Raw genomic sequence first — 11,601 nt, 5'->3', positions numbered from 1 at the left:
ATCCCCTGCCTGCAATCCCTGCATCCATCCCCTACCTGCATCCCCTGCCCCACTGGGTACTGTTCAGCTTCTGTTTGGGCCAGTTCCCATGGACATCCACCACACCCTGCCCAGAATCACAGAATCATGTAGGCTGGAAAAGATCTCCAAGATCAAGTATCAAGTCCAGCCTTGGACTGATCTACACCTTGTCAACCAGACCAACTTCTTTTTGCAACCTCTCATTTATCACCCCTCAKCATAAGCAGGAGATGGGGAAAATTCCTCTGCATGTTCATGGCTAAATGATGCACTACAAAGTGCATGCCCTCACAGGGGATGGGAGTCTGATTTCCACCAGGRAAGTGCCACCACCATCCCCACAGCCACTGCAGGACCAGAGCTGAGACTCCAGGATCCCAAACCAGGGCTGTGTGTGACTCCACACAGTGAGCTATGCTCCTAGCTGGAGTGAGGTACCCAGTGTTGGCCAATAGACCATCACTGCCTTCCCTGGGGCTGTCTGAGATCAGCAGAGCCTCTTCCTCCCCTGGGGAGAGCAGAAGAGCACGAGCAGAGATGGATGAGCTACAAAGGCAGAGCTGCAGCCCAGCCCTGGCAAACMAGAGGCCACGAGCAGCAGCATGAGCAGGGCAGYGCAGGAAGYGGCCACAGGAATCTGCTCCTGCAGKGAAAGGGGAACAGCCTCAGYCACCCCGTGGGGCAAGGCTGCCTCTGCTAATGCTCACGCAGGGTCACAGGCATGGCCACAGCTGTGAGCTGCCAGCAGCCCTGGGTGTGCTGGCACCATCCTGGAGYGGGCACAGGGATGCACTGGGGCTGCCTCCTCCCACAGCACAGCCCAGGGAAGAGGGCCCTGGGTTTCTGGGGGAAGCAGTTCCATGGCCTAGTGGGAGCTCTCTCCTTCGGACACTCCCTCCCTTTCCCAGGGGAGAATCCAGCAGCTCCTGCTCCCCCTGCACCAACACTGGCCCTGCCAGCTCAGCCCTAATGACACACACACAGTGTGTCCCCCTCCAGCAGTGCCCTCCAAAGGTCCCCAAGGCTCGCACAGGGAGGACTGCCACACTGAACCTGGAGCATGGCCACAACTGCTCCAGGGAAACGCAGGGCAATGGCTGACAGCAGCGATCAAACAGAAATGCTCAGCTGGGACACAAATTCAATGAAGGAAGTTCCTCCACCACCAGTGCCACCAGCTTCTGCAAAGGTGTCCATCCACACTCTCCACAGGTCCAGAGAGCAGTGCACTGAAAGGCAGCTCACATTCCCTACCCGGTGTGAGATGCTGCCCCATAACCCCCTCGGGTGTGCAGAAGATGGGAAAAGCCAAGCAGGGAACACCTTGGGGGAGCTGCACCCACAGAACAGGTGCTCAGGCAGCAGGACACCAATACTGCCACTGGCCTGCCTAACACTCAATACAAATTCCAGATAAGAACGCTACGACCCACATTGTTCTCAACAAGCTGGTTCTCTTTCTGTCCAACAAAAAAATCTCACCAGGTCCTGCCAGGGCTGACGTGGTCACACAGGATCCTCATCTCCAAGCACACTGACCAGCTGTAAGGCCAGCTCAAGCTTGTTGGTATATGCAGGGTTGAGCAGGGGCAAAGATACAGGCAGGGAGTTTCTCCAGTCTCTGGGGACTGCAGGAGGACCAGTACTGTCCCCCCAGAAATGCTTTAGCAGATGAAGTACCTGCCAGCACGTGCAGCCCCAGGGAAACGCGGCGCATGCCACCTGATGGAAATCTGGTCATGGACAACCCAGAAGCCACCAAGGGCTGGGATGGGCCGGGCTCCAGCTCCTCASCTGCCCCTCCCTGAGCCCAGACCCAGCTGCAGCAGCAGCAGGAGCTCCAGCACCACCCTGGACACACAGAGGTGGTGCTCTCCCAGCTGGCAGTGCCATGGGGCACCCAGGGGGCATCGAGCAACTCCTGCACTGCCACTGCCACTGTGGATGGAGCCGCCAGCCCCCCAAAGGCATTTCTAATTACTGCACTAAAAGGTGTGAAATGCCTTCTTCCCACAAACACTTGGCCATCTCCAGGGGCTGGGAGCCAAASCTCTCCTTGGCAGGACTGAAGCAGGCTCCTCACGCCCCGTGAAGGGATGGTCTGGGGCTCTGTGAGACTCATCCCTCCTCTGTCCCTCACACCCCACACATCCTCCACAGCTGCCCATGAAAACGTCACCAGAGGTCTCTGCAACACAGTCAAGCTTTGGAGTGAATTGAATCAACTGAGCAGTAAAAAACTGCTAAGACCTGCTGGGACTGAACAAAACTTCCCAGAGAAAGCAAAGATGAAATGGATGAGGATCCCCCGTGCTGACCACGCTCTGATGAGAGGATAGGAGGTGCAACCAACGCTCCCAGGGACCTTCTCACAACTCTGCAGATGGAGATGTGTGGCACAAGGGCACCAGTGGGAAAATGGGCAGAAATCAATCACTCAAAYCAGAGCAGAAGTACAAAAAAGATCCATCAGATCCATGCTTTGCATTAAGAAGGAGCCRATCCTGACCTCAGCTGGCCTTTACATGCAGGGAAAATATCAGCTCAGTGTAAGTTACCAGTCAAAGAAAGGGAAGGTAAGGAATTGTTCAAAAAGGCAAAATAAACAGAAACCACCATTGTGCTGTGAACCCATCCATCCCACAGGCAGCAGGTTTGGCCATCCTGTCCCGAAACTATTCCGGGTATAGAGAAGAAGGTGACGAGCAAGACAATCAGCAGCAGAGCTAAACCAAACAAAAACCTTCCAGTGGAGAGAAGACAACTGGGGAAGAAAATGAGAGCCCTGAAATGGGTGAGACAGGCTGAAATTCATCCTCCAGTGCTGCAGGTGTGAGTACGGGAGTGCAGGGACTCACAGCTCTCTCACCTCCAGCCTGGGAAGTCCAACAGGCTGAATTTGATGATCTTCTCCAACCTTAATGATTCCATGATTGTCAGATGGCAAAGATGGGAGCCTGCAGGCACAGAGCAGCCTCCTGCCAAGGAGGGAAGGGCAGAGTCCATGGCAGCACCAGCACCGTGGTGCCAGCACAGAGCCTGAGGGCAGCACATGGATGGTGCCAGCATTTGTACTCCTTAGTCCCCTTACAGCCCACTGGGGAACGTTCTCTGAGTTAGAGGCAGCAGAAGCACAGCATGAATTATGTGTTGTTTCACCTTGGGAATGGAAATCCATCAAGTTTTATTTCACTGCTTCTTCATTCCAGCACAACCAGACGTGGTGCCAAGATTTGTGCCAGGACTGGTGCAGAGGAGCACATAACAATGGCATTTCAGGCAGAAGCTTTCAGCAGTTTTTACTTAGGAAATGGGATACAGAAGTACAAAATGTGCTTTCTTAAATGTTCAAATTGTTTATTTARCTTTTAAATTATTTAATAACTTCTTATTATTTTATTATTTATTTTACCATTATTATTATTWTWTTWAACTTTTTWAAAAGTCAATTTTTTATACAGTAGCACTTTAAACAAGTATCAGCTAATATCTACGTTCCCATTTTTCAGCTGAGCTCCAAAGAATCCCAGTAACAGGCTAAAATCCTCATGTAAATTTAAATGTCCTGATGCATCTTGACAAACCATCAGAMACAACACCAAGGTATCATACACTTGGAGTAGCCAGCTGTAGCTCTGKGCACCAACATTTTAGGAGAAAAAACCCTTAAAATATAAAAGTAGAGTGTGTCTTATTTCAAAATTCAAGGAGACAAAAAGTTCTTTACCTCCACCTCCAATGCTCAGGGCCCCCAGTCCCTGTCCCCATGGAAAAAGGAAAAGACAAGGCAGAGCCAGACTGTGCCAGGCTGAGAACACACCGAAATAATAAATTCTCACTGTAYCAGGAAAACCCAGCTGGTTCTTTGCCCTCCATTTCCGTGGTACTCCAACAAACAGAGCAGAGATTGCTCAGAAATGACTGCGGTCGCTGGTGTAATAAGGTGCTGCCCTCCATTGTCACTCTGCTGATAAAGAAGTTTCACATCAAGAAGAACAGCATTGCAGGGAATCTGCACATTCGCCAAATACTGGGATTTTACCATTTTCTGAGGCATGGAGCTGACCAAAAGCGTGCTCCAGCACAGCAGCCTCTTCCCCATTGGGAACAGAAAGCTGCTTTCACCCCATTTCCTGTCACCAACCATTTGCACCCCTGGTGAGCCACACGTGGGGTAACATCTGCACATTTTGGAAGAAATGGAGCATAAGAGATAGAGCTGCCCAGAGCACACCTTGTTCCATCCCTTGGGACAGGGCAGGTCAGACCACAGGACATCAATGTTCCCCGATCCCACAGCTCTGGATTACTGGGTGGCACTCCAGAGGACAGGGGTGCTGGGCTCCTGCCTTTGGGGACAGGCTGTCCAACAGGAGCCCCTGYTCTGACCCCACAGCTCTGTATGAGCCAGACTGGCCAGGCACTGAGGGAGCTGCCCAAGGACCACATCTGTGAGCAAACAGAATTACTCAAAACAAGCATCCAAAGGTGCAGCAGAGGGCAGAGGGCCGGAGAGGGTGATGGGAGAGACCCTGAGGGTTCCCTTGTGTCTCCTCTGGAGCCTTCTAGAACTGCCCTGGAGCTCAGAGGGAGAACTGGCACAAGAGCCCTGCACACACTGGGCAGGGGAGAGCAGGAAGATGGGACACAAATTTTTTATAYAGCATGCCCTAAAACAGAGTTCTCCATTTGGCTTCATCCTAAGAGGAAGGTGCACCTGCTCCTTGGAAAGCAAGGACCCCAATGGCCACTGCAAGGCAGAAGCTCCCGATGTCTGCAGGTATAAAACAGAGATGAACATTCTGTGGAGGCCTGGCTGCAGCTGCCAGGGTGAGTGCCCTGCTCAGGGCTGTTCCTGTCCCAGGGCTCAGAGCCSTGACGGAGCCCATGTGGGGTCTGCTTCCAGCTCAGGGCAGGGAGGGCACAGCAGGGGACATGTGGCACTGCTCCAGGGCTCAAAACCCAGCTCGTGCTCGTGTCCACAGCTCTGGCAATGCTGGGAATGGTTTATTCTTCAACTACTTGTGTCCAGGCTAGAAACTGAGACTCGGCAGTGCTCAGCTCCACCAGAGCCAACCTCAGCCAGCAATGCTGGGAGCTGATGCAACACAAGCCACAAAGCCACTGCTATCAAGTCATGCCAGACAGCAGGSTCAGACCCCAGCGTGGCCACAGAGGGATGACAGCTCCAGATTTGGGGCTGAGCTTGAATCACACCACGCCTTTCAAGCATGTCGGGGAAAAGACCCAAGCCCTGAGTGGAGCTGACTCAGCAGCAACATCCCCACCCAGGTCACAGCARCCCCACAGGGTGACWGCAGCTACAGCCACGGCCAYGTGAGCTGCTGACCACACTGCAGGGAGAGCTGCTGAAGGAACCTTCTCCCTCTCCATCCACACCACTGCTGAATTCAATCCTCTGCTTTTAACGCCACAATCCCYATCCCCTTATACACAACACAGGAGAGCCCGAGTGGCTGCAGTGGTCAGGACCCTGTGCTGCCTTCCTCCTCACACCCATCCACCTCCTCTTTCTGCTTCCTGCTCCCCACTCACTGCTCTCCTCCACAGGCCAAGCTACTCACCAACCTGGCACCAAGCCCTGCTTTTTTTTTGGTTTTTCTATGTGCTTTTCCAAGTTTAGGGACATAAACCAAGCCCCAGAAGGTTTCAGCAAACACTAGCCCGTGAGATCAGCAGCAGATGACCACAGACAGCAGGCAGAAGACCAGCACCTCCGTCTTTTGGCAACAGGATGCTCTTGGCCAGGCTCCCWTTCCCATCTTTCAGGTTCTGCTTGCCACCCACTCCTCCCTTCCCCAGGATGACTCGCAGTGTCATTAACATCCAACAAACGAGGGCTGAGGGAGTTCACACCTCCAGTTATTCCGCAAACTCGAGACAGTAACGTGCTGCTCTGCCTCCACACAGCACTCGGAAAAACCTTCTCATAAAAAGCACACAGCTATTTTTAAAGGAAATCCTGGACGCATCTGAACGTGAAGGCAGCAGGCAGCCCCAGAGGTACTGCCAAGGAGTCCCTGGGCTGGGCTGGTAGTCTGACACCACATCTGCAGCGCTCCAGCGGCCACGGCCAAGCAGGGAATGAGGCTGCAGCACCAGCCAAAGCCACGGTGCTGCCGGTGGGTGCCAAAAGACACAAGAGCGTGAGCAGGAGCATGGCAGGACAATCTCGGGGGATACAGCAGCTGCTGGTGGCAGTCAGGACTCCCTGGMAGGCACAGCACGGTGCTGGTGGCTGCTATGACCCCGCACACGTCACGTCCAGCTCTGCACCTGAGTGGGGGTGTTTGTATCGCGCTTGCTTTCATCAGAGTTGATGCAACCAGGTCAAGTGAAAGCTCGCTGGAGTGAGRATTTTACTGAAAATTGCATTACTCAGCCCTTAAAGACTACCAACAATCCTTTCAAGGAAGAACTGGTAAAGAAAAAGAATTAATTTCTCGAAGTTGAAAGGACAGAATTTAGCTTTAGGAAGAATGTTTCATTACAAATCCCACAACTCAGACAGATCAAAAACAGCAAACCACAAACTAAATCCRAAGGACAGGACTTGGAAAATCTTTTCTCCAACAAAACAGAGGAGTGACAGAACAATTCATGGAGGGCACCTTTGGGAACATCTTGGTCTCATCCACCGCAATCACTCTTACAGGCAGCAGGTCTACACATCTACCTCTCAGCCAGGAACTGAGCTCCAGGGACACATCTTCCCAGAGCAAGGGCTCCTGAGTGTGAGGAGTCCCAATATTGTCCTGCAYCCCACTGCCACCTGCCATGATGCCAAAGGCACTTAGGAGACTCCTTTAAGCCACCTCCTTTCTTTCCCCTTCATCAACATTTGAGTTGAAACCAGACAGAAGAGGCATCAGTACTGCAGAGATTTCATTTCTACWTTCTTTTTGAACATCAGGTAAGTTGGTGAGATCCATCAACAAGGATGACCCCAAAAAATATTAATTACATCACCGGGTTTTTAGTAGCACTGCACATTTGTCTCACCTTGAGTTTTCACCTTGCATTTTCCTGCACCTCCACCTTGAACATCTCCCTTCTCCTCCTTGTGTCCACCCTGAGATCCCTCAGGCCCTGGCACTGTGCTTCCTGACAGAGTCCTCAAGCACTGCTGTCACTGAGCCCTTTGGAGAGCCACACACTGTTATCTCCCACTTCTTCCTTTGCTTCATGTCACTGCACATGTGCTGAAATAACCACCCAGACTCCAAAGTGAGTCTCAGCCCACCCTACATTGTCACTGACATCAACTCTAGACATTTTGCACAGAAGATCCTTCAAGTTCTTGGAAATCCACCCTCCATCCAGACACGCTGGTGGGATCTGACCCAAAGAGCGAGGAGCTGGAGCTTTGGRGGTGATCTGGGTCTCAACAAAGCCGAAAACTCTGAGCCCAGAGTTGAGCCTCTGCTTGGCCTAAGAAAGGTGTTTACGGCAAATCTGTGCATGGGAAGGTACACTCGTCCTCCACTGACCCTGCCAACATGCCCTGCACACCCTGACCCTCAGCCTGCACTGCCACTGTACATGGCCATGGGGCCACATGGACAGCTTTGGGCTACTGAGGGACTCAGGGTCTTTGTGTCTCAGTGAACCCCACAGAGCTCCTTGGGCACTTACAGCCCATCCATGAACAGGGAYAAAACTTCCMAGCCTTAGCACAYCCARTTTTTMAGTTTTCTGCTCAACTGAGAAATGYATCTTGGCATGCTGGAGGAGACCCTGCTGCATCCAGYTAATGGTAGATACAAGGTGCCCCTTCCCAGCACATTCCTGGCTTCAAAATCCCACAGCAAATCCCAAGGATGCCCTTCCCAGGAAGCTACAGAAAGGGGGGAAAGATCTCTCACACAGTCTAGACAACAGACTTCATCTCAGTTTGAAGCTTTCTACCTCATTTCTCTTCCATGAAGAGGAACAAAGGCAGGTCACAACATCTGAACTTTTCTCTAGGGTTTGTTCACAGTTTTCAGGGTTGATGTGAGAGTCCAGCAGAGCTGCACATCCAGGCCAAGCTACACAAGCCCAGCCACTTCTCCATGGCATGACTTCTGCACTCCAGAACCATGTCACACTTTCTGGTTTGCTCTGGTTCCAATCCAAGCCCCTGTGCCAGGAGGAGACMATCACCTCCTGGTCACTCTGCTCTCAGAGGAGCCCATCTGATGATGACACAGTCTGAGAGCTGTGGCAGCCAGCCTTGGKGAGGAGCCAGCATGGCCAGCTAACCACAGGGTCCCTGCTGGCAAACAATTTGAGACCAGGTCTGACAAAATTTCAAGTTTTCACTGCCCAAAGGAGGTATTTCTGATTTTCCTACAGTGTAACCTAGATTCAACAAGCTACCTAASAAACTGGGAGTTGAGATGGGTCCTTCCAAATCCTCCTCCCTTCAAGCACTCACCACAAGGTCTCCCTTTCCTCCATCCARTCAGGTACCAAATCTGAGCTGGCACCACACAGACACAGCAGGGAAGCTGGAACAAGGGCAGGTCCTATGCTGCAGACACACTCACAGGCATGGAGTTCACTCTCCTCTCCAGAGCGAGTTGGGATTTGACAGCAGCTCCAGCATGGCTGGATRCAGTAACAGCTCATTAGCAAACCCTTCCCTCCACCAGGATCCAGGATCTCTTGCCTCCATCTSCTTGTCTGGGCTGGTGGTTCCAGGATGCTGTGGCCCTCCTTTTCTTTTCAGCACAAGATACAGCTTCCTTTGCCACCAATTATGTCTGCTGATGGACAAAAGCTTCTCCTCAAGATCTACATCATTTTTGCACAAACATGTCCCACATACTGGTTTTGGACTTTAATTTAACTTTTCTCCCCTTGAATCAGATTACCATTTTGGTCAGAGAAACATAAATTTGGAGGATATCAGATCTGAGGACAGAGGGAAGCAAAGCATAACAACAGACGTGGTGAGCTTGTCATGCTTTATTTCCCATTCAGCCCCACAGACACCCTGCTCTCATTAGCACTTAATGCAGGTGAAAATAAAGGGGTTTAATATTAAAACAGCATGGGCACATGGAAAACATCCACCTGGACCTGTTGGAACTTGCCCAATATCACTCCCAAGCTCTTTCTCTATACAAAGAGCTTTTTCACTCCTAGGACTGTAACTCCCTATCTGKGCTAGTAACATTCAATGTGAAACCTCTCAAATTCCATTTGAAAACTTAAATATTCAATAATTAGGACATTTCTCCACTCTAAGACCATTCTGATGCCATCATGGAACCAGGTGTGCTGAGAGCCAAGGTGTCAATCCAGGGGCTGCTGCCCTTCCACCCTATGAGCACATTTATGCCAAGGAAGRGTCTTGCTACTTCAGTGCCTGCGAAGAAAGGAGGAGCTGTGCAAGGCAACAACGAGCAGGAGGACCACAGGCCTCTCTGGGATAAGGACATGTAGTGTGGGCCATGCAGAGTGGCATCAGTGGGCACARCATTCAAGCCAAGGGAGTTGGCAGCCCCCAGCTAAACACAGGAGCAGGGGTTCGAGTCTGGAATGCTGTGCGCCACTGGTGTGATGCTTTAAGGGACAAGCCCTAATCCAGGAACAATGGATCCGGTCACATTCCCSAGCAGGCAGATGGCAGCCTCCAGYGAGGATGTGACAGCAGGCATGAGGYGCTCGCTGACATGGAAAGCTGCTCCATTGGCGAGGCACTGCCCATGCAACCACAGCTCCCCAGGAGCAGCCCTGCAGAGCCACACGCTGCAGCCRCTGCCACCACTGCTCATTTCCTCACCAACGTGTTGAAATCCACACTATGGTGGCGGTTCAGTGAAGAGCAGGAGTTGAAATAAGACATCTCTGTGACCAGACAGCAATGAGGCACATTGATGAAACCAAGTGGAAGTTTCCACTGCTGGAAAAAYCTCCTTGCCCCAGGCTGGGACAACTTATCTAGTGTGGGAACGCACAGAATCCATCCTTACAAACACAAAAAACAGAACAAAATAAGATCTTCTGGAACTGCTGATGCTACTCTCCAAACCAGGGTAAGCAGGCAAAGAGGAGCCCATCCACCCCTGCATGAGCCACYAGAAGAATCCCCAATTTTCCCAGCCTGTTAAAGACAACCCATTTTTCTGAAGGAAACGTTAACCACAGTGGGATATCAAGATACAAGACTGCTTTTAATTACACATACAAAGGAGTCGGTAACACTCCAGCTCTCTGCAAGGGCAGCTTGCTGAGAAAAGCAACTCTGATCAAAGCAGAAAAATCTAAATTGGGTGAGCTTAGCGAGAAACTGCATAAATTGTCCCCAGGTTTTTATGCACAAGACTCATGAACTTCCAGCCAGAATGTATTTTAATTGTGGCACTGTGACACTAAATCCTTCTGATTTAGTGCCTGCTGAACTTAGAGAGGGAGTGATTTGTACCTCTGTGTTCAGCAATGATGAGGTCACACCTCGAGTCCTGTGTCCAGTTCTGGGTCCCTCATGGCCAGGGAGACCTTGAGGGGCTGGAGCACGTCCAGGGAAGGGAACAGAGCTGGGGAAGGGTCTGGAGCCCCAGGAGCAGGTGAGGGAGCTGGAAAGGAGCTCAGCCTGAAGCAAAGGGGGATCAGGGGGGACCTTGTGGCTCTGCACAACTTTCTGACAGGAGGGGACAGCCGGGGGGGTCGGGCTCTGCTCCAGGGAACAGGGACAGGAGGAGAGGGAACAGCCTCAGGCTGGGCCAGGGCAGGGGCAGGGGGACATCAGGAAGAATTTTTCCATGGAAAGGGCTGTCAAGCATAGGAATGGGCAGCCCAGGGAGGTGGCAGAGTCATCCTGGAGGTGTTCAAGAAATGACTGGATGTGGCAGTCAGTGCTCTGGGCTGGTTGGCAAAGCGGTAACTGGTCAAAGGTTCGACTTCATCTGAGAGGCTTTCTCCAACCTGACAGTCCTGAAGGTCATCAGAAAAAGCTTCAGCCCTGGCTGTGGTATAGGGTCACCCCCACACTTCACAGGTGATGCAGCAACAAGGCATCTTTGTCGTGCAGCACCAGGACTTMAAGGTTCCTGGCAAGCTACACAAAGCTGTGTTTAAAATGGCATCCCCACAACAGGAACCTGCCCAAATGCTATGCAGTTCCCTTGGCTGATCACAGAACTCCCAGCACAGGACACAAGCTGGGTCCTGGACACAAGGGTGCCCAGCACCTCCTGGAGGCACAAAAACAGACCCAAGCATCCAAAAGCTCATTTACAAATATGCTSGCCCCACACCTCCTGCTCCAATCCCTGGCATCATCTTCAGTGGACAAGTTTCCTCCGCAAGCTTCTGTCTGCTGTGAATATATCTAAAGAACTCTTTGAAGTCAAAATATTCTTAGCAATTAGATCTTCTCTATTTCTTTTTGCCTTCCTAATTATCCTTTTAACTGCCTTCTGCTTATTTTAATAGATCTTCCTATCCTCCTCCTTACCAGACTGTTTATACTTTTTAAAAGCCTACTGCTTACTGCTCCTAATACTGTTTACATCTTCACTCAGCCACCTCAGCTCAGTTGCTGCTTTTTTTCCCCGATTTCAGAGTCAA

The sequence above is a fragment of the Malurus melanocephalus genome, unplaced genomic scaffold, assembly GCF_030028575.1.
Source record: "Malurus melanocephalus ecotype Western Australia unplaced genomic scaffold, MMel_1.1 scaffold_424, whole genome shotgun sequence".
NCBI classification, from domain to species: domain Eukaryota; kingdom Metazoa; phylum Chordata; class Aves; order Passeriformes; family Maluridae; genus Malurus; species Malurus melanocephalus.
The sequence above is the reverse complement of the archived record's forward strand: the minus strand, read 5'-3'. Positions refer to the sequence as shown.